Source organism: Ranitomeya imitator, chromosome 5, assembly GCF_032444005.1.
Source record: "Ranitomeya imitator isolate aRanImi1 chromosome 5, aRanImi1.pri, whole genome shotgun sequence".
Classification (NCBI taxonomy): Eukaryota; Metazoa; Chordata; class Amphibia; order Anura; family Dendrobatidae; genus Ranitomeya; species Ranitomeya imitator.
In genome coordinates, this window is record NC_091286.1 from 170,965,617 (window position 1) to 170,986,011 (window position 20,395).

General features: G+C 46.4%; 1 long non-coding RNA gene across 1 annotated transcript; it reads right to left on the minus strand.

Annotated features, from left to right (window-relative positions):
* Nucleotides 1-3,995: 3,995 nt before the first annotated feature.
* Nucleotides 3,996-10,993, minus strand: LOC138680597 (uncharacterized). Its single transcript, XR_011321678.1, has 3 exons — nt 10,909-10,993; nt 10,771-10,832; nt 3,996-4,245 (listed from the first exon to the last, which is right to left on the minus strand). It is a non-coding gene; the product is annotated as an uncharacterized lncRNA (long non-coding RNA).
* Between the last annotated feature and the right edge of the window lie 9,402 nt (nt 10,994-20,395).

Below are 20,395 nucleotides of genomic sequence, written 5' to 3' on the forward strand. Positions count from 1 at the left end.
GGTGGATAGGTTGCATCAGATTTGGAGTCATGTGGTGGACAATTTGAAGTTGTCCCAGGAGAGGGCTCAGCAGTTTGCTAATCGCCGTCGCCGCGTGGGTCCTCGACTTCGTGTTGGGGACTTGGTGTGGTTGTCTTCTCGTTTTGTTCCTATGAAGGTCTCTTCTCCTAAGTTCAAGCCTCGGTTCATCGGTCCCTATGGGATCTTGGAAATTCTTAACCCTGTGTCGTTTTTTTGGATCTCCCGGCATCGTTTGCTATTCATAATGTGTTCCATCGGTCGTTGTTGCGGAAGTATGAGGTACCTGTTGTTCCTTCGCTTGAACCTCCTGCTCCGGTGTTGGTGGAGGGAGAATTGGAGTATGTTGTGGAGAAGATCTTGGATTCTCGTGTTTCCAGACGGAAACTCCAATATTTGGTCAAGTGGAAGGGTTATGGTCAGGAGGATAATTCTTGGGTGGTTGCCTCTGATGTTCATGCTGCTGATTTGGTCCGTGCATTTCATAGGGCTCATCCTGGTTGCCCTGGTGGTTTTCGTGAGGGTTCGGTGACCCCTCCTCAAGGGGGGGGTACTGTTGTGGATTCTGTTTTTGGGCTCCCTCTGGTGGTTACAGATGGTACTGGGTGACTTGTGTTTTCTGCAGTCTCTGGTGTCCACCTGTTCTATAAGGATATGGGAGTTTCCTATTTAACCTGGCTTTCTTGTCATTTCCTCGCCGGCTATCAATGTAATCAGTGTGTCTGTTTACCTCTGCTCCCTTCGCCTGTGATCTTCTGGACAAGCTAAGTTTTGATTTTCCGGTTCTATGTTTTGTTTTCATTTTGTCTTAGTCCAGCTTGCAGTTATGTGATCCTTGCTGCTGGTAGCTCTAGTGGGCTGAAATTACTCCTCATGTTCCATGAGTTGGCACATGAGTTCAAGTAATTTCAGGATGGTTTTTTGAAGGGTTTTCCGCTGACTGCGCAGTTCACTTTTGTATCCTCTGCTATCTAGCTTTAGCGGGCCTCATTTTTGCTGATTCTGTTTTCATCTCTACGTTTCTGATTTCCTCTCATTTCACCGTTATTACATGTGGGGGGCTGCTATTTCTGTGGGGTGTTTCTCTGGAGGCAAGTGAGGTCTGTATTTCTTCTTATAGGGGAAGTTAGTTCTTCGGCTGGAGCGAGACGTCTAGGATCATCGTAGGCACGTTCCCCGGCTACTGTTAGTTGTGTGGTTAGGTTTAGGAGCACGGTCAGCTCAGTTTCCATCACCCTAGAGCTTGTTTTGTATTTATGCTTGTCCTTTTGTGATCCCTTGCCATTGGGATCATGACAGATGACATCAGAATGTATGGGCCCCTGTCTGGTATATATTAGTGATGACAATAGAATGTATGGGCCCCTGTCTGGTATATATTAGTGTTGATATCAGAATGTATTGCCCCCTGTCTGGTATATACAACCCCTGGCAAAAATTATGGAATCATCAGACTTGGAGGATGTTCATTCAGTTGTTTAATTTTGTAGAAAAAAAGCAGTTCACAGACATGGCACAAAACTAAAGTCATTTGAAATGACAACTTTCTGGCTTTAACCCCTTTCTGTCATATGACGTACTATCCCGTCGAGGTGATTTGGGACTTCATTCCCAGGGACGGGATAGTACTTCATGGGCGATCAGCCGCGCTCACAGGGGGAGCGCAGCCGATCGCCGCCGGGTGTCAGCTGATTATTACAGCTGACATCCAGCACTATGTGCCAGGAGCAGTCACGGACCGGTCCCTGCACAATAACCCCCGGAACACTGCAATCAAACATAATCGCAATGTTTCTGCGGCATAGGGAAGCATCGCGCAGGGAGGGGGCTCCATGCGTGCTTTCCTGAGACCCTCGGAACATTGAGATGTGATTGCGTTGTTCCGAGCATCTCCTCCCTGCAGGCCTCGGGGCTCCTTCCGGGTCTTGCAGGGAGGTGGCTTGCAAGCGCCTGATCTGACACAATGCTTTGCAAAGTGTCAGATCAGCGATCTGACACTATACAATCATTTACCATCCTGGGACAAAGTAAAAAAGTTAAAATATATATATATTTACATGTATGAAAAAAAAAACCTAAATAAAGAAAAAAAAATATTGTTTCAATAAATACATTTCTTTATCTAAATAAGAAAAAAACAATAAACGTACACCTATTTAGTATCGCCGCGTCTGTAACGACCCGACCTATAAAACTGTCCCTGGACGTGTTAAGGCACCGTTGAGACAGTGGGAAGGAAAGCAACTGGATACAAGGTGGAGTCCATAGATCGCCAGACCTGCCTATTACTACCGACTATCCTAAAGTGCAACCGGATTCCCTACAATGGAGGTGGTAACACATCACTCCCACCTGAAGCGTATAGACCACCTGATACCCGAGTTGGACCCAGAAGCCAGAATAGCTTTACTCCTGGGAAGAGATATACTACGAGCCCACAAGGCTAGAGAATATATCAATGGCTCTCGGAACGCTCCATACGCACAGAGGCTCAACCTTGGATGGGTCATTATAGGAGACGTCTGTCTAGGAGGAGCACACAAGCCGGCCTCAGTCAACAGTATGCTTACCAGCACACTGGAAAATCGACATCCGTCTCTCTTTCAGCCATGTCACAATAGTCTACTAGTAAAGGAATTACCAAACAGCACAGTCTTCCACAGTACGAAGGAAGACGACAAGGTAGTGATGTCTATAGAAGACAGGATGTTCTTGGACGTCATGGATAGTCAAATTGTCAAGGACAAGTCAAACAGTTGGGTCGCACCATTACCATTTCAACCTTGGGGAAGACTTCTACCCAACAACAGGGAACTGGTCTACAACTGATTCATCTCCCTCAGACACAAGTTTCAGAAGTCACCTGAGACGAACTTTCATGGGGAAGATTATCAGGATCCTGTCAGCACCGAGACACAGCCATGGCTGAACAGGGTGACTCACCCACACTGCGGGAGAGCCCGAGATCAGATACTGCAGGGAAAGCTCAGGCAGACGGGACCTGAGCAGCGTCCTGAGTATGGCAGAGAACAGAAGTACCTACGATCATGTGACCACAGGGGGCGGGGCTTAGCATCCTGCTGCTGGAGATGAGTGCAGGATTCTACAGGGAACCTGAAGTAGAGGAGAGGGGAACACAGGTCAGACAGGCGGGGGTCATACACGGAGAGGGCAGCGCAGTAAGGAGGGACAGACAGGTCTCTAAACGGGGACAGAACCAGATCAGAACCAGACAAGAATAAAGTAACACAGGCACAAAGCACAGACACAGGCACATCAGGGTCACACACACTCGGCCAAGGGTCAGAGTATAAGCGACGAAGAATGACCTTACAATGAGGCTATAAGACGCCTCCCAGAATCCCATAGTGAGGCCATCCAGATTAACCTCTGAACTACCTAATCCCACAAACTAAGCAGATCATGATAGTCCCTCTCAATGGGGAACCTCCGGATCCCCAGGTTTCCCAGGATGCCGGGCATGAAATGCACAAACCAGGCGGTCAGCGTGTACCGATCTGGCTGGTACCCATGATCGATCTTCCGGACCATACCCCCTCCAATGTACCAAATACTGCAAAGATCCCCGAACCCGCCTGGAATCCACAATATGTTGTACCTCAAACTCCATATGTCCCTCAACCAAGACTGGAGGAGCAGCTTCATTATCCTCCCTCACCGCCCCCAAGGGTTTAAGTAAAGACCTATGAAAGACATTATGGAGTTTTAAGGAGGGTGGAAGATGGAGGCGATAGGTTACCGGGTTCACTACTTCGATGACCTCATAGGGGCCAATAAATTTAGGCCCCAATTTAGCAGAGGGCAGTCGAAGATTTATATTTCGTGTGGACAGCCACACTTTATCACCACAAAGCAGCGTCTGAGCAGAGTCTCTTTTCCTATCCGCAAAACGTTTATATTTCTCCTGAGTCTTAGAAATATTTTAACGAACCTTAGTCCAAAGATCCTTGAGACGATTGACCCCGTCCTCTGCCCCCGCACAACCAGAATCTATTCGAGAAAATTCGCCAAAATGAGGATTCATCCCATAATTAATAAAAAATGGTGACCTACCGGTAGATTGGTTTGCCCAGTTGTTGAAGGCGAACTCTGCTAATGGTAAGGCATCAGACCAGTCACTTTGCAGGATAGAAGTCAGGCAAAGAAGAATTTGTTCAAGCGACTGGTTTGTGCGTTCAGTTTGTCCGTTAGTTTCTGGGTGATACGCTGAGGAAAAACACAGAGATATCCCCAATATTTTACAGAAGGCTCGCCAAAATTTAGACACAAACTGAATCCCTCTGTCTGACACAATATTAGTGGGGACCTCGTGTAAGCGTACCACCTGCGACAGGAAATATCTAGAGAGCTTCTCTGCTGAAGGTAAACTTGTCATGGGTAGAAAATGTGCCATCTTAGAATACCTATCCACCACTACCCAAATAACCGTATAACCACAGGATGATGGAAGATTGGTGATGAAGTCCATGAACAAGTGAGTCCATGGCCTTCCTGGGAGTGGCAAAGGCACCAATTCCCCGGCCGGCCGGCAACTGAACCTCTTAGGTAACGTTCACACTAGCGTTATGCTAGTGTGCGTTGGGTTAGCGTCGGGCGACGCAGCGGCGACGCACGCGTCATGCGCCCCTATATTTTACATGGGGGACGCATGCGTTTTTGTTTGTTGTGTTGTGCGACGCATGCGTCTTTTTTGCCGCAAGCGTCGGACCAAGAAAACGCAACAAGTTGCATTTTTCTTACGTCCGATTTTCGGCAAAAATCGATGCATGCGTTGCAAAACGCAGCATTTTTGCGTGCGTTTTGCCGCGTTTTTGCGTGCGTTGTGCGTTGCGTCGCCGACGCAGCGGCGCACAACGCTAGTGTGAACGTAGCCTAAGAACGGGCACATATCCCACATGCTGCAACATGTTTCCTGATATCTGAAGCCATTAAAGGCCACCGAAAGACCCTTGCCACTGCTTCCCGTGTGGCAGCCATACCAGGGTGTGCACTCAACTTCGAATCATGGAACTCCCACAGGAGTTTGTTGCGCAAATGCTGAGGGACAATTTGTCTACAGGTTTGGAACTTGGAGCCAAAGATTGAGCCCCCGCAATCTCTCGCTCCAATTCCGATGACACCTCGCCTGGGAGTCAGTCTTTTAGCAGATTTGATATACTCTACATTTTTATGGTCAGTGATAACCGTAATAGGATAAGCCGCCCCCTCCAAAAAGTGCCTCCATTCTTCAAATGCCAATTTAATGGCCAGAAGCTCTCTGTTGCCTACGTCATAATTTTTCTCCGCCGGAGAAAATTTCTTAGAAAAATAGGCACAAGGCCTGAGATTAGTCAGAGAAGCTAGTCCTTGTGACAAAACTGCCCCCACCCCCACCTCGGAAGCATCCACCTCAACCACGAATAGTTTGGAAGGGTCCGGTTGGACCAGGATAGGAGCAGATGAAAAACAGTTTTTTAGCATTAGAAAGTATTGTTTAGCTAACGAGGATTGGTTTCTGACATCTGCCCCTTTACAAGTGAGGTCTGTGATAATCTTAGTCACCTGTGAAAAACCTTTAATAAACTTGCGATAATAATTTGCGAATCCCAAGAAGTGCTGGAGTCCCCTAAGGTCCCGGGGCTGGACCCACTCCACAATATCTTGCACTTTCTTAGGATCCATGCGAAACCTCTGAGGTGAAATTATCAGACTAGAAATGACAATTCCTGAACAAAAGAAATGAACACTAATGACAAAGTTAGAGGTAGGTGGAAGGTCCTTAAAGATGATTTCAGGGAATTAGGCTGCAAGCTGAAAGCAAGGACCTCCAACGTGGTATTTTCCGAAATACTGCCGGTACCACGTGCCATGCCAGAGAGGCAACGGGAGATTAGGGAGGTTAATAAGTGGCTCAAGAATTGGTGTAGGAAAGAGGGGTTTGGGTTCCTGCAGAACTGGGCCGACTTCTCAGTTGGCTACAGGCTCTACGCTAGGGATGGACTGCACCTCAATGGGGAGGGTGCAGCTGTGCTGGGGGAGAGAATGGCTAGAAGGTTGGAGGAGTGTTTAAACTAGGAATTGGGGGGAGGGTATTCATTTTATAGGAGGGGAAGATAGTGCAGACATAGACCTGGGCACAAATAAGGAAGTTGGGGGTGGCGGTGGCATGGGGGGTGGGGTCAGAACAGTTAATAATTTAAGAAATAGAAGTACAGAGAGGGACATAAAGTGCATGTATACTAATGCCAGAAGCCTCGCCAACAAAATGGACGAATTGGAACTAATGTTGTTGGAGCATAATTATGACATGGTGGGGATATCTGAAACGTGGCTGGATGAGAGCCATGACTGGGCTGTTAACTTGCAGGGCTTTAGCCTGTTCAGAAATGACCGTACAGATAAGCGAGGGGGAGGGGTGTGTCTATATGTAAAATCGTCCTTAAAACCCATCCTGCGCGATAATATAGGTGAATTTAATGAATATGTAGAATCCCTGTGGGTGGAGATAAGGGGAGGGGGAAAAAATAATAAATTACTGATAGGGGTTTGTTATAAATCTCCAAAAATAATGGAAGCAATGGAGAATATCCTCGTAAAGCAAATAGATGAAGCTGCGACTCAAGGAGAAGTAATTATTATGGGGGACTTCAACTACCCTGAAATAGATTGGGGAACAGAAACCTGCAGTTCCAGCAAAGGTAATCGGTTTTTGACAACTATGAGAGACAATTACCTTTCACAACTGGTTCAGAACCCAACAAGAAAGGGGGCACTGCTAGACCTAATATTAACCAACAGGCCAGACCGCATATCAAATATAAGGGTTGGGGGTCACTTGGGAAATAGCGATCACAAAATAATAAGTTTTCATGTATCCTTTAAAAAGATGTGTAGTAGAGGGGTTACAAGGACACTAAACTTCAGGAGGGCAAATTTCCAACGGATGAGAGAGGATCTTGGTGCAATTAACTGGGACGATATCCTGAGACACAAAAATACACAAAGAAAATGGGAGACGTTTATTAGCATCCTGGATAGGACCTGTGCACAGTATATACCGTATGGGAATAAACATACTAGAAATAGGAGGAAACCAATATGGCTAAATAGAGCTGTAAGGGGCGCAATAAGTGACAAAAAGAAAGCATTTAGAGAATTAAAGGAAGTAGGTAGTGAGGATGCATTAAATAAATACAGAAAATTAAATAAATTCTGTAAAAAGCAAATCAAGGCAGCAAAGATTGAGACAGAGAGACTCATTGCCAGAGAGAGTAAAAATAATCCTAAAATATTCTTTAACTACATAAATAGTAAGAAACTAAAAAATGATAGTGTTGGCCCCCTTAAAAATAGTCTGGGTGAGATGGTGGATGAGGATGAGGAAAAAGCCAATATGCTGAATGACTTTTTTTCATCAGTATTTACACAAGAAAATCCCATGGCAGACAAAATGTCTAGTGATAAAAATTCCCAATTAAATGTCACCTGCTTAACCCAGCAGGAAGTGCGGCGGCGTCTAAAAATCACTAAAATTGACAAATCTCCGGGCCCGGATGGGATACACCCTCGAGTACTGCAGGAATTAAGTACAGTCATTGATAGACCATTATTTTTAATCTTTAAAGACTCCATAATAACAGGGTCTGTGCCACAGGACTGGCGTATAGCAAATGTGGTGCCAATATTCAAAAAGGGAACAAAAACTGAACTCGGAAATTATAGGCCAGTAAGCTTAACCTCTACTGTGGGTAAAATCCTGGAGGGCATTCTAAGGGACGCTATACTGGAGTATCTGAAGAGGAATAACCTCATGACCCAGTATCAGCACGGGTTTACAAGGGACCGTTCATGTCAGACTAATTTGATCAGTTTCTATGAAGAGGTAAGTTCCGGATTGGACCAAGGGAACCCAGTGGATGTAGTGTATATGGACTTTTCAAAAGCTTTTGATACGGTGCCACACAAAAGGTTGATACGTAAAATGAGAATAATGGGGATAGGGGAAAATATGTGCAAGTGGGTTGAGAGCTGGCTCAGGGATAGGAAACAAAGGGTGGTTATTAATGGAGCACACTCGGACTGGGTAGCGGTTAGCAGTGGGGTACCACAGGGGTCAGTATTGGGCCCTCTTCTTTTTAACATATTTATTAATGACCTTGTAGGGGGCATTCAGAGTAGAATTTCAATATTTGCAGATGACACTAAACTCTGCAGGGTAATCAATACAGAGGAGGACAATTTTATATTACAGGATGATTTATGTAAACTAGAAGCTTGGGCTGATAAATGGCAAATGAGCTTTAATGGGGATAAATGTAAGGTCATGCACTTGGGTAGAAGTAATAAGATGTATAATTATGTGCTTAATTCTAAAACTCTGGGCAAAACCGTCAATGAAAAAGACCTGGGTGTATGGGTGGATGACAAACTCATATTCAGGGGCCAGTGTCAGGCAGCTGCTACAAAGGCAAATAAAATAATGGGATGCATTAAAAGAGGCATAGATGCTCATGAGGAGAATATAATTTTACCTCTATACAAGTCACTAGTTCGACCACACTTAGAATACTGTGCACAGTTCTGGTCTCCGGTGTTTAAGAAAGACATAGCTGAACTGGAGCGGGTGCAGAGAAGAGCGACCAAGGTTATTAGAGGACTGGGGGGTCTGCAATACCAAGATAGGTTATTACACTTGGGGCTATTTAGTTTGGAAAAACGAAGACTAAGGGGTGATCTTATTTTAATGTATAAATATATGAGGGGACAGTACAAAGACCTTTCTGATGATCTTTTTAATCATAGACCTGAAACAGGGACAAGGGGGCATCCTCTGCGTTTGGAGGAAAAAAGGTTTAAGCATAATAACAGACGCGGATTCTTTACTGTAAGAGCAGTGAGACTATGGAACTCTCTGCCGTATGATGTTGTAATGAGTGATTCATTACTTAAATTTAAGAGGGGACTGGATACCTTTCTGAAAAAGTATAATGTTACAGGGTATATACACTAGATTCCTTGATAGGGCGTTGATCCAGGGAACTAGTCTGATTGCCGTATGTGGAGTCGGGAAGGAATTTTTTTCCCCAATGTGGAGCTTACTCTTTGCCACATGGGTTTTTTTTGCCTTCCTCTGGATCAACATGTTAGGGCATGTTAGGTTAGGCTATGGGTTGAACTAGATGGACATATAGTCTTCATTCAACCTTAATAACTATGTAACTATTTCTCGAGTTTGACAAATAATTGGTTTTCTCTGAGCCTCTGAAGCACTGTTTTAACATGCAACAAATGGGAAACTCTGTCAACAGAATACATCAGGATATCATCTAGGTATACCAGTACAAAACGGCCAATGAGATCCGAAAATACCACATTGATAAAATTTTGAAACACTGCTGGTGCGTTGGTGAGCCCAAATGGCATTACTAGATTTTCAAACAACCCCTCAGATGTAAGGAAAGCCGTTTTCCACTCGTCCCCTTCTCGTATTCTTATTAAGTTGTAAGCCCCCCTCAGATCCAGTTTAGAAAACCATTTGGAGCTAGAGAGCTGGTTTCAGAGATTATTATTATTATTATTATTAATAATTTATATAACACCATTAATTCCATGGTGCTGTACATGAGAAAGGGGTTACATACAGGGTTATAGATATCAATTACAGTAAGCAGGTATACAGTGACAGACTGGTACAGAGGGGAGAGGACCCTGTCCTTGCGGACTTACATTCTAGAGATCAGGAATCAACGGTAGGGGATATGTGTTCCTGACAGTAATTTTATTTAGTTCTCGAAAGTCGAGGCAGGGACGTAGGCCGCCATCTTTTTTCTTAACAAAGAAAAACCCCGCTGCTACCGGGGAAACTGAGGGTCTAATGTGCCCCTTGCGAGGACTTTCAGAAATATACTGTTTCATAGCTAGGCGCTCTGGGCCCGACAGATTGAACAGGCGAGCTTTGGGCAATTTGGCTCCAGTAATCAGATCGATGGCACAATCAAATGGCCTATGAGGGGGTAACGCCTCAGCCTCACTCTCAGAAAACACGTCCTCAAAGTCTCTCAGGTACTCCGGAAAACCCTCCAGACTATTAGAAGACACAAAGACAGGTTTATCAATTTTCGCACAACAAATAGATTTAGGATATGTGCACACGTTCAGGTTTTTTCGCGGTTCGTGATAAAAACGCAATAAAACTGCATTAGAAACTGCAGACATATGCATCCTATCATTTAGAATGCATTCTGCAATTTTTGGGCACATGATGCTATTTTTTCCCACGAAAAAAATGCATCGCGGTAAAAAAAAGCAGCATGTTCATTAAATTAGCGTTTTTTTCGCGTTTTCCCACTATTCTATGCATTTGGAAAAAATGCAAGAAAAAAAGCATCAAAAACGCGCAAAAAACGCATGCAGATTTCTGGCAGAAATGTCAGGTTTTTGTCAGGAAAATTTCTGCCAGAAATCCTGACGTGTGCACATCGCCTCATGGTAACAGTTAGCACACTTGGATCCCCACTTAACAATCTCCCCAGATTCCCAGTCAATCATTGGGTTATGGCACCAAAGCCACGGCATGCCCAGCACCAGCCCTGCTGGTAATTTGTCCATGACAAAACATTCAATCTCTTCCGCATGGGAAGGACCAATTTTCAACACAAACTTTTCAGAAACAGAAATGATCCCAGTTTGAGTAATAGGAGATGAGTCGATAGCCACAACTATAAGTGGTGTAGGAAGCCTGACTGTTCCTACCTGGTATTGGGAAATGACATCAGAGCTGACCAGGTTGAGTGATGAACCACTGTCCACAAGTGCTGTAGAGAAAAAACGAACATTGTCTACCAGCAGTTCAACCCTTAGAAAAACTTTAAGACATGAGGAAGAAAGTACCTGCAGATCCGGGCAGCTTCCTCGACCACTACCCAGACCTAGTCGTTTCTCGTCGCTTTGGAGGACGATGGGCATGAGAGGCAATACTTTATCCAATGACCAGACTCCCCGCAATAAAAACAGAGCTGCTTCTCCCGGCGGCGTCTCCTCTCCACCTCCTTGACCGAAGTGTCGCCAATCTCCATGGGTTCAGGAGCGACACCAGTATCTTTGCTGCCGGAAAATAGGGATGTCTCAGACTTTATGACACCCCCAGCCCGAAGCCTGTGGTCCATGCTCACGGCCTGAGTAATAGCATCTTCCAAGGTGTCAGGTGGTGGATGGAGAGCCAGAGCATCCTGGAGGCGTTCGGACAGGCCTCTGCGGAATAAGCCCCAAAGGGCGGCATCATTCCATGAGATCTCCGCTGCCCAACATTGAAACTCTGCACAAAACCACTCAGCCGAGCGTTTTCCCTGATGCACACTCATGACCATATCGTCAGCCATACTGTCATGGGGCTACTGCGACAGAGAGATTCCAGAGAACCGCAGCGCTGTGGGCCTCATTCACACACGATGGACAGAAGCTTTTCTCCTGAATTCTGACCTGGCTGTCTTGTGCCAGCAGGGCAGGAGTTAAACCTAGTTGCTGAAGTTGCTGAGTGCTTGGTCTCTCAGCTGAATTGGTTTTTGTAATCTCCTCTCCTATATAGACTCAGCTTTGACTACAACTGTTGTCAGTGATCAGTTCTGCTGCCTGGCTTGAAGTGGGAAGGAGCGTGGTGTTGGAGCTTGGAGGTTTATTTACAGAGATTGTTGTCTGCTGTTTTGGTTGCATGTTAAACCTGTTTTCCTTCCTAGTTTTTTCCCCCCCTCTTCCCTTCTCTGTGTTTCCTCTGTGGCTGTGTGAGCATTTGGTGAGTTTGAGATTTTAGTTACCTTGTCTGCATACACTGTCTACTTGTCATATTTATACACTGGTGCTTTCTTCCTCCCTGGGGGAGAGAGGGGGCCACTGATAGGGCCTGCACAGGAGACAGGGATACGCTGGCGGCTCAGGCTTCCTAACCATTATAGGTACCCCTGAGATAAGGGAAAGCCAGGGCCCCTTTATAGTGGCAGGGACAGGTGCGGGTCCCAGTATGCCGTCCTGCCTGTTGTGAATTCTGTGGTCAAGCTCCCTCCTGTGGTCATGAGTGGTACTTCGGCTGGTTCTGTCTATGAGCTTCCTCATACACTTCAAATTTATGTTAAGGACCTATAACTTTGCCCTTCACTTCGCTAAACAGACCTACTTTACCACTCTGATCTCCTCACTATCCAACAACCCCAAGAAACTTTTTGACACCTTTCACTCCCTCCTCAGGCCAAAAGCACAAGCCCCTATCACAGATATTTGTGCTGGTGACCTGGCCTCCCACTTTATAGAGAAAATAGACAATATCCGTCAGGAAATCCGCTCCCAACAACTAAGTTCAGTGACTCCCATCCCTCCCCTCATTGCCCCTGGCTCACTCTCCACATTCGATCCCATCACAGAAGAAGAAGTCTCCAAGCTCCTCTCCTCTTCTCGTCCGACTACATGCACTACCGACCCCATTCCCTCACATCTCCTCCAGTCTCTCTCTCCAGTTGTCACAAGTCACCTAACTACAATCTTTAATCTCTCCCTCTCCTCTGGCATTTTCCCCTCCTCCTTCAAACACTCTATCATTACTCCATTACTAAAGAAACCCACCCTCGACCCATCCTGCACAAACAACTACAGACCGGTCTCCAATCTCCCCTTCATCTCTAAACTCTTGGAGCGCCTGATATACTCCCGCCTTACCCGTTACCTCTCCACTCACTCCCTCCTAGACCCTTCACAGTCCGGTTTCCGCCCCCTACATTCGACAGAAACTGCACTCATCAAAGTGACCAATGACCTTCTGACAGCAAAACGTAATGGTGACCACTCTCTGCTCATTCTTCTCGACCTTTCTGCAGCTTTTGACACTGTTGACCACCCTCTCCTGCTCTCTAGGCTCCAGTCACTAGGCATTAAGGACACTGCTCTCTCCTGGTTCTCCTCCTATCTTTCCGACCGCTCCTTCAGTGTTCTGTTCTCTGGCTCCACTTCATCTCCTCTTCCTCTCACTGTTGGGGTACGTCAGGGCTCAGTCCTTGGCCCCCTTCTGTTCTCTCTCTACACGGCCCCAATTGGACAGACCATCAGCAGATTTGGCTTTCAGTACCATCTTTATGCCGACGACACACAACTATATACGTCATCCCCTGACCTTACCCCCGCTGTACTACAGAATGCCACTGACTGTCTGTCCGCAGTCTCCAACATCATGTCCGCTCTCTATCTGAAACTCAACCTCTCCAAAACTGAACTTCTTCTGCTCCCACCATCTACTAACCTCCCTAAATCTGACATTTCCCTCTCCGTGGGTGGCACCATAATAACACCCCGGCAGCAGGCGCGCTGTCTGGGTGTTATGTTTGACTCCGATCTCTCCTTCACCTCCCATATACAATCTCTTGCCCGCTCGTGCCGCTTACACCTAAAGAACATCTCTAGAATCCGCCCTTTTCTCACCATGGAGACAGCTAAAACCCTCACGGTCGCCCTGATCCACTCCCGCCTGGACTACTGTAACGCTCTATTAATTGGCCTCCCCCTCACTCGACTTTCCCCTCTCCAGTCCATCCTTAATGCAGCAGCCAGGGTCGTCCATCTGGCTAATCGTTACTCGGACGCGTCCGCTCTTCGCCAGTCGTTACACTGGCTGCCCATTCATTACAGGATACAATTCAAAGTACTTGTTCTCACCCACAAAGCTCTCCACAGTGCGGCACCCCCTTACATCTCCTCCCTCATTTCTGTCTATCAGCCTAACAGACCACTGCGCTCTGCAAATGACTTTCGGCTAACCTCTGCACTAATCCGTACCTCCCACTCCCGACTCCAAGACTTCTCCCGTGCTGCGCCAATCCTCTGGAATGCTCTACCCCAAGATATTAGGACCATCCATAATTTGCATAGTTTTAGGCGCTCGCTCAAAACACATTTGTTCAGAGCGGCCTATCACGTTCACTAATCAAAGTTATGTTATGTTTGTGTGTAGCCCATTCACTATCCCCATCTATTCCCCAACCCCTGAAGATGGCTGGACCATGATTGTAAATACATCATTGTAAATACACACCTGTACTTTGTATCTCCCCCACCTCATTGTAGATTGTAAGCTCTCACGAGCAGGGTCGTCTTATTTTGCTTTAATTATTGTATTGTTAACGTTGTTACTTATGACTTTTGTGTTTGAAACTGTTAAACTGTAAAGCGCTGCGGAATATGTTGGCGCTATATAAATAAAGATTATTATTATTATTATTATTATTATTCCTCTGGTGGATGTGAGTGGGGCTGCGGCTTCTGAGTTTCCTTCCTCAGGTGACGAGGTTAAGTCATTAGGTGCTGCTCTATTTAACTCCACCTAGTTCTTTGTTCCTTGCCTCCAGTCAATGTTCCAGTATTGGTCTTGCTCTCTCCTGGATCGTCCTTGTGGCCTGCATAAGCTAAGTTCTGCTTGTGTTTCTTTGTTTGCTATTTTGTCTGTCCAGCTTGCTATTTTGGTTTGTCTTGCTTGCTGGAAGCTCTGGGACGCAGAGGAAGCACCTCCGTACCGTTAGTCGGTGCGGAGGGTCTTTTTGCGCCCTCTGCGTGGTTGTTTGTAGGTTTTTGTGCTGACCGCAAAGCTATCTTTCCTATCCTCGGTCTATTCAGTAAGTCGGGCCTCACTTTGCTAAAATCTATTTCATCTCTGTGTTTGTATTTTCATCTTTACTCACAGTCATTATATGTGGGGGACTGCCTTTTCCTTTGGGGAATTTCTCTGAGGCAAGGTAGGCTTATTTTTCTATCTTCTGGGCTAGCTAGTTTCTCAGGCTGTGCCCGAGGCGCCTAGGTCTGGTCAGGAGCGCTCCACGGCTACCTCTAGTGTGGTGTGATAGGATTAGGGATTGCAGTCAGCAGAGTTCCCACGTCTCAGAGCTCGTCCTATGTTATTAGTAACTATCAGGTCACTTTGTGTGCTCTTAACCACCAGGTCCATTGTGTTTCTGAACCACCAGTTCATAACAGTACTGGAGGCCCAAAGTACTAATGCTTCTCAATAGAGGGAAAAGAGAAGTTCTGAGACCATTTTTTTTTCTCTGCACTGTGTTTTGTCTTTCTTTTCCCCTAGACATTTGGGTGGTTCAGGACACAGGTGTAGTGATGGACATTAAAGGTCTGTTTTCTTGTGTGGATCATCTCACTGCAAGAGTACAAAATATTCAAGACATTGTGGTTCAGAAATCTATGTTAGAACCTGGAATTCCTATTCCTGACTTATTTTCTGGAGATAGAGCTAAGTTTCAGAATTTCAAAAATAATTGTAAACTGTTTCTGGCTTTGAAACCCCGCTCCTCTGGTGACCCAGTTCAACAAGTTAAGATCATTATTTCTTTATTACGTGGCGACCCTCAAGACTGGGCATTTTCCCTTGCGCCAGGAGATCCTGCATTATGTGATATTGATGCGTTTTTTCTGGCGCTCGGATTGCTGTATGATGAAACTAATTCAGTGGATCAGGCAGAGAAAAATTTGCTGGCTCTGTGTCAGGGTCAGGATGAGGTAGAGATATATTGTCAGAAGTTTAGGAAGTGGTCTGTGCTCACTCAATGGAATGAATGTGCGCTGGCAGCAATTTTCAGAAAGGGTCTCTCTGAAGCCCTTAAGGATGTCATGGTGGGATTTCCTATGCCTGCTGGTCTGAATGAGTCTATGTCTTTGGCCATTCAGATCGATCGACGCTTACGTGAGCGTAAAAATGTGCACCGTTTGGCGGTATTATCTGAGCATAAACCTGAGCCTATGCAATGTGATAGGACTCTGACCAGAGCTGAGCGGCAAGAACACAGACGTCGGAATGGGCTGTGTTTTTATTGTGGTGATTCCACTCATGCTATCTCCGATTGTCCTAAGCGCACTAAGCGGTTCGCTAGGTCTGCCACCATTGGTACGGTACAGTCGAAATTTCTTTTGTCCGTTACCTTAATGTGTTACTTTGATCTGTTCTTTGTCATCCTATTCTGTCATGGCATTTGTGGATTCAGGCGCTGCGCTGAATTTGATGGACTTGGACTTTGCTAGGCGCTGTGGGTTTTTCTTGGAGCCCTTGCAGTATCCTATTCCATTGAGAGGAATTGATGCTACGCCTTTGGCCAAGAATAAGCCTCAGTACTGGACCCAACTGACCATGTGCATGGCTCCTGCGCATCAGGAGGATATTCGCTTTTTGGTGTTGCATAATCTGCATGATGTGGTCGTGTTGGGGTTGCCATGGCTACAAGTCCATAACCCAGTATTGGATTGGAAATCTATGTCTGTGTCCAGCTGGGGTTGTCAGGGGGTACATGGTGATGTTCCAGTTCTGTCTATTTCATCATCCACCCCTTCTGAGGTCCCAGAGTTCTTGTCGGATTACCGGGATATATTTGATGAGCCCAAGTCCAGTGCCCTACCTCCGCATAGGGATTGCGATTGTGCTATCGATTTGATTCCTGGTAGTAAGTTTCCTAAGGGTCGACTGTTTAATTTGTCTGTGCCTGAGCACACCGCTATGCGGAGTTACGTAAAGGAATCCTTGGAGAAGGGTCATATTCGCCCGTCGTCGTCGCCATTGGGAGCAGGGTTCTTTTTTGTGGGCAAGAAGGATGGTTCGTTGAGACCTTGTATTGATTACCGCCTTCTAACTAAAATCACGGTCAAATTTCAGTACCCCTTGCCGCTGCTGTCTGATTTGTTTGCTCGGATTAAGGGGGCTAGTTGGTTCACCAAGATAGATCTTCGTGGTGTGTATAATCTTGTGCGTATTAAACAGGGCGATGAATGGAAAACAGCATTTAATACGCCCGAGGGCCATTTTGAGTACCTGGTTATGCCATTCGGGCTTTCCAATGCTCCATCAGTATTTCAGTCCTTTATGCATGACATCTTCCGAGAGTACCTGGATAAATTCCTGATTGTATACTTGGATGATATTTTGGTCTTCTCGGATGATTGGGAGTCTCACGTGAAGCAGGTTAGAATGGTGTTCCAGGTCCTGCGTGTGAATTCTTTGTTCGTGAAGGGGTCAAAGTGTCTCTTTGGTGTTCAGAAGGTTTCATTTTTGGGTTTCATTTTTTCTCCTTCTACTATCGAGATGGACCCTGTTAAAGTTCAGGCCATTTATGATTGGACTCAGCCGACATCTCTGAAGAGTCTGCAAAAGTTCCTGGGCTTTGCTAATTTTTATCGTCGCTTCATCAATAATTTTTCTAGTATTGCTAAACCGTTGACTGATTTGACCAAGAAGGCTGCTGATGTGGTCAATTGGTCTTCTTCTGCTGTAGAAGCTTTTCAGGAGCTGAAGCGTCGTTTTTCTTCTGCCCCTGTGTTGCGCCAGCCGGATGTTTCGCTCCCGTTCCAGGTCGAGGTTGATGCTTCTGAGATTGGAGCAGGGGCTGTTTTGTCGCAGAGAAGTTCTGATGGCTCGGTGATGAAACCATGTGCCTTCTTTTCCAGGAAGTTTTCGCTTGCTGAGCGTAATTATGATGTTGGCAATCGAGAGTTGTTGGCCATGAAGTGGGCATTCGAGGAGTGGCGTCATTGGCTTGAAGGAGCTAAGCATCGCGTGGTGGTCTTGACTGATCACAAGAACTTGACTTATCTCGAGTCTGCCAAACGGTTGAATCCTAGACAGGCTCGTTGGTCGCTGTTTTTCTCCCGTTTTGACTTTGTGGTTTCGTACCTTCCGGGCTCTAAGAATGTGAAGGCGGATGCCCTGTCTAGGAGTTTTGTGCCCGACTCTCCGGGTTTGCCTGAGCCGGCGGGTATTCTCAAGGAGGGGATAATTTTGTCTGCCATCTTCCCTGATTTGCGGCGGGTGCTGCAAAAATTTCAGGCTAATAGACCTGACCGTTGCCCAGCGGAGAAACTGTTTGTCCCTGATAAATGGACGAGTAGAGTTATCTCTGAGGTTCATTGTTCGGTGTTGGCTGGTCATTCTGGAATCTTTGGTACCAGAGATTTGGTGGCTAGATCCTTTTGGTGGCCATCTCTGTCGCGGGATGTGCGTTTGTTTGTGCAGTCCTGTGGGATTTGTGCTCGGGCTAAGCCCTGCTGTTCTCGTGCCAGTGGGTTGCTTTTGCCCTTGCCAATCCCGAAGAGGCCCTGGACACATATCTCTATGGATTTTATTTCGGATCTCCCCGTCTCTCAAAAGATGTCGGTCATTTGGGTGGTTTGTGATCGCTTCTCTAAGATGGTCCATTTGGTACCCTTGTCTAAATTGCCTTCCTCCTCTGATTTGGTGCCATTGTTTTTCCAGCATGTGGTTCGTTTACATGGCATTCCGGAGAACATCGTTTCTGACAGAGGTTCCCAGTTTGTTTCGAGGTTTTGGCGAGCCTTTTGTGCTAGGATGGGCATTGATTTGTCTTTTTCCTCGGCTTTCCATCCTCAGACAAATGGCCAAACTGAACGAACCAATCAGACCTTGGAAACATATCTGAGATGTTTTGTTTCTGCTGATCAGGATGATTGGGTGTCCTTTTTGCCTTTGGCTGAGTTCGCCCTTAATAATCGGGCCAGCTCGGCTACTTTGGTTTCGCCGTTTTTCTGCAGTTCTGGTTTCCATCCTCGTTTCTCTTCAGGGCAGGTTGAGTCTTCGGACTGTCCTGGTGTGGATACTGTGGTGGATAGGTTGCAGCAGATTTGGACTCATGTGGTGGACGGTTTGACATTGTCCCAGGAGAAGGCTCAACGTTTCGCTAACCGCAGGCGCTGTGTGGGTCCCCGACTTCGTGTTGGGGACTTGGTTTGGTTGTCGTCTCATTGTGTTCCTATGGAAGTTTCCTCTCCTAAGTTTAAGCCTCGTTTCATTGGTCCGTATAGGATTTCTGAGGTTCTTAATCCTGTGTCTTTTCGTTTGACCCTTCCAGCTTCTTTTTCCATCCATAATGTATTCCATAGGTCATTGTTGCGGAGATACGTGGCACCTGTGGTTCCATCCGTTGATCCTCCTGCCCCGATTTTGGTTGAGGGGGAGTTGGAGTATATAGTGGAGAAGATTTTGGATTCTCGTATTTCGAGACGGAAACTCCAGTACCTGGTTAAGTGGAAGGGTTATGGTCAGGAAGATAATTCCTGGGTCTTTGCCTCTGATGTTCATGCTGCCGATCTGGTTCGTGCCTTTCATTTGGCTCATCCTGGTCGGCCTGGGGGCTCTGGTGAGGGTTCGGTGACCCCTCCTCAAGGGGGGGTACTGTTGTGAATTCTGTGGTCAAGCTCCCTCCTGTGGTCATGAGTGGTACTTCGGCTGGTTCTGTCTATGAGCTTCCTCTGGTGGATGTGAGTGGGGCTGCGGCTTCTGAGTTTCCTTCCTCAGGTGACGAGGTTAAGTCATTAGGTGCTGCTCTATTTAACTCCACCTAGTTCTTTGTTCCTTGCCTCCAGTCAATGTTCCAGTATTGGTCTTGCTCTCTCCTGGATCGTCCTTGTGGCCTGCATAAGCTAAGTTCTGCTTCTGTTTCTTTGTTTGCTATTTTTTCAGTCCAGCTTGCTATTTTGGTTTGTCTTGCTTGCTGGAAGCTCTGGGACGCAGAGGAAGCACCTCCGTACCGTTAGTCGGTGTGGAGGGTCTTTTTGCGCCCTCTGCGTGGTTGTTTGTAGGTTTTTGTGCTGACCGCAAAGCTATCTTTCCTATCCTCGGTCTATTCAGTAAGTCGGGCCTCACTTTGCTAAAATCTATTTCATCTCTGTGTTTGTATTTTCATCTTTACTCACAGTCATTATATGTGGGGGGCTGCCTTTTCCTTTGGGGAATTTCTCTGAGGGAAGGTAGGCTTATTTTTCTATCTTCAGGGCTAGCTAGTTTCTCAGGCTGTGCCCGAGGCGCCTAGGTCTGGTCAGGAGCGCTCCATGGCTACCTCTAGTGTGGTGTGATAGGATTAGGGATTGCGGTCAGCAGAGTTCCCACGTCTCAGAGCTCGTCCTATGTTATTAGTAACTTTCAGGTCACTTTGTGTGCTCTTAACCACCAGGTCCATTGTGTTTCTGAACCACCAGTTCATAACACCTGCCCCTTTATCGCCATAAACGGCGTGACACATACGTACTCTATCAGGCTCATCATATATGCGGCCCAAGGATTCAAAGAAGGCATCAACTGTCATTCTCTCAGGGGCAGTGGGAGATAGAGAAAAAGCCCATGCTTGGGGGGCACCCAGCAGTAAAGAAATAACGACCCCCACCCTCTGGAACTCGTCCCCAAAGGAACGGGGCCGTAAAGAAAAAAAAAGCTTACATCCCTCCCTGAAGGACCTAAACTCCTTTCTATCCCCTGAAAAGAAATCAGGTAATTTGACCAGAGATTCAGGGGATACCACAGATATGTCCCTACTCCTGGAACCAGGAGACCCTGCCGCAAGAG